Below are 2,481 nucleotides of genomic sequence, written 5' to 3' on the forward strand. Positions count from 1 at the left end.
AGAAAATATTTAGAAGAGGAAAGCGTGTGAGAGGGTGACGACAAATGGTTTTCGAAAAAGTTAAATATATATATATTATGTTGTTGTTTTGTTTTCTTATTTGGTTTACATCTTCACTGATGGATAGCAATTCTTGATAAAAATCTTATTAATGAAGGAGTTTATTATGGAGAACCAAAATTTAGCTTTTAGAATTGATAATACTTCCTTTTTAACATAATATAATTTATATAATCCTCTTTTACCTCTGAGCACTACTTATACAGGAACAGGATGCATGAAATCCATTTCATTGAACATATATATATATCTGCTAATAATTTTAGAAATTAGTTTCTATTACAGTTTTAACACGGAAATACATTTCTGCCGGTTCTAGAACTCTTACTAATTAGATGATTGATTGATTTTCTAAAGTAACAAATTAGGTCATTTTTTGCCTTTAACTCCTTAACAATGCATCCTAGCAAAAAAATTATAACTATCTGGTCTAGTTCTTGTTTTGATTTCAACATTCAATTTTCCATTGCTACTAATGTTTCCTTCCACTTTCTGATCAACCTCTTGTTAGATGTTTTGCCATATGATTATTTCCATTTATGTTTTCAGTATTTCCTTGCTTATAATAACAATATTATATATAGTTTTTTATTACAGTCCACCAGCAAAGATATATAATGTATATATACTCCTATATAAATTTTGTTATTCATACCAGCTCCGTATAGTCAATAAAATATCTTATGATTCTTCTGCAGTTTTTATTTTCATTGTCTGCTATTACAATTAATAATAAAGGGCTTAGGTATATCACCATGTTTATACCTGAATCTGAGATGTATGTAATGTACCTCAAACATGCTTAATGTAAAGTCAGCTTTTGAGGAAATACAGAAAGCACTAACAAAAGTACATTTTTGAGACCCTGCGACAGTGATTCTCTTAACTTGGTTATATATGTTCCAGCTTTAGTTTGTGTAGCTACCTATATAGAAATTCTGTGTAGAGCTTATATTAAATAAATAATGTGCCTTATCAAATTCTGTTGACTTCAGTGAATTATCTTAATTTTTAATCTGAAATAACTCTTTATTTTTTTGAACTGTTGTTACATTACTTTTAACTTATGCAGTAAGTAGGCTCTCTCACTTCTTTCCTTCCGCTTGAACTTTTTGTCTAGCATTTGTTCTGTCCTTACAATAAGAGCTTATAAGTGATTTTACTGTTCTGTAGGAAAGTGATAGAACAGGCTGGTTCTGTGCACAACCGAGCTTAGCCAACTTGTCAGCTTGCTCATTACTATCTATACCATCATGGCCTGATATCCACTGCAGAGCTATAAGCCTTCCTCTTTTCTTCATGATAGCAGCCATGTTTCTGCACTTTTCTTCCGTGGGTGACTCTGCGGCACCTGGTGTGGTTAATTTTTGTATTACGGCTTGGGAGTCGCTGAAGATTACAGTGTTGTCATTGCTTTCAATAGTGGCTTCCATCGAGAAGCAGATAGCCTGCATTTCTGCATCATAATTATCACATCCAGCTCCAACGGGAAATGACAATTGAAAGTTGATTGAGTATACACCTGCTCCAGCTCCCTTGTTAATACCGGACGCAGACCCATCGGTATAAATGTGTAGCCATTGCTCTATGAGGTATAGCTCATAAATTGTTTTTAATGCAGCAGCTCTAAGCTCGGGTTCAGGGCAATCTTTCTTGATCCGACCACATGCCAGTTTGAGTCGCCTGTAGACTTCAGCAGAATCATGCTTTGGCATGTAGGAGATGCTTATATTCTGCTTTCATCAGTTGGTAGGTCTATCTGGTGGCATTTCCTCAGCTTTTGAAAGAAAAGTGCGATGGGACCTCAGTTGCTCATTCGCTTTACGATAATCCAACCAATGTTCCTCTCGACGTATAAGCTTTTCATAAAGACACAAAGCAGATTTCTCCCTCCTATCCTGTAGTGGTTCAAGACCTGCTTGGAGTTCTATAGTTGTGATGGAAGTCAATTTCACACCGCCAGTGATTATGCGTTAGGCTTGATTTTGAACTTTGTCTAACTTTTCTAATGCTGCTTTGAAGGAGGTTATTAAAAGTTCAGCTCCATACTCCAGATTAGGCCGTACTAAGTACGTCCTGGGGCGCTCCCCATTTAGTCCCTGTTAGCCTTTTCATCAGCTTCAATTTTGATTGTCCTTTCTGAGTTGCTTTATGGATTTGTTTTAGCCAGGTCAGCTTAGTATAAATGAACCTCATGTTTTTTTGTACTAAGGCTAAACACTTGAGACACAGTTTTTCGTGGATTAACTGTCGTTCCATTTTCTTTCACCCAGTCATGTAGCGTGTTCTTGACTTTATTTAGAGTTTCTTCCAGACCACCCATACTAGAACTTGTTCCCCAGATAGCCAGATCATCCGCAAAAAGAAGTGCTTGGACCCCAGAGTGATTAATCATTATCCTCTCAACCAGATCATTAATCA

General features: G+C 35.8%; 1 protein-coding gene across 8 annotated transcripts in view; it reads left to right on the top strand.

Annotated features, from left to right (window-relative positions):
- The window catches only part of LOC106692880 (putative leucine-rich repeat-containing protein DDB_G0290503), a 38,434-nt gene that overhangs the window by 20,837 nt on the left and 15,116 nt on the right, over positions 1-2,481 (top strand). The gene's annotated exons all lie outside the window — the stretch shown is intronic.

Source organism: Halyomorpha halys, unplaced genomic scaffold (genome assembly GCF_000696795.3).
Source record: "Halyomorpha halys isolate HHAL.00 unplaced genomic scaffold, Hhal_1.1 Scaffold75.1, whole genome shotgun sequence".
Classification (NCBI taxonomy): Eukaryota; Metazoa; Arthropoda; class Insecta; order Hemiptera; family Pentatomidae; genus Halyomorpha; species Halyomorpha halys.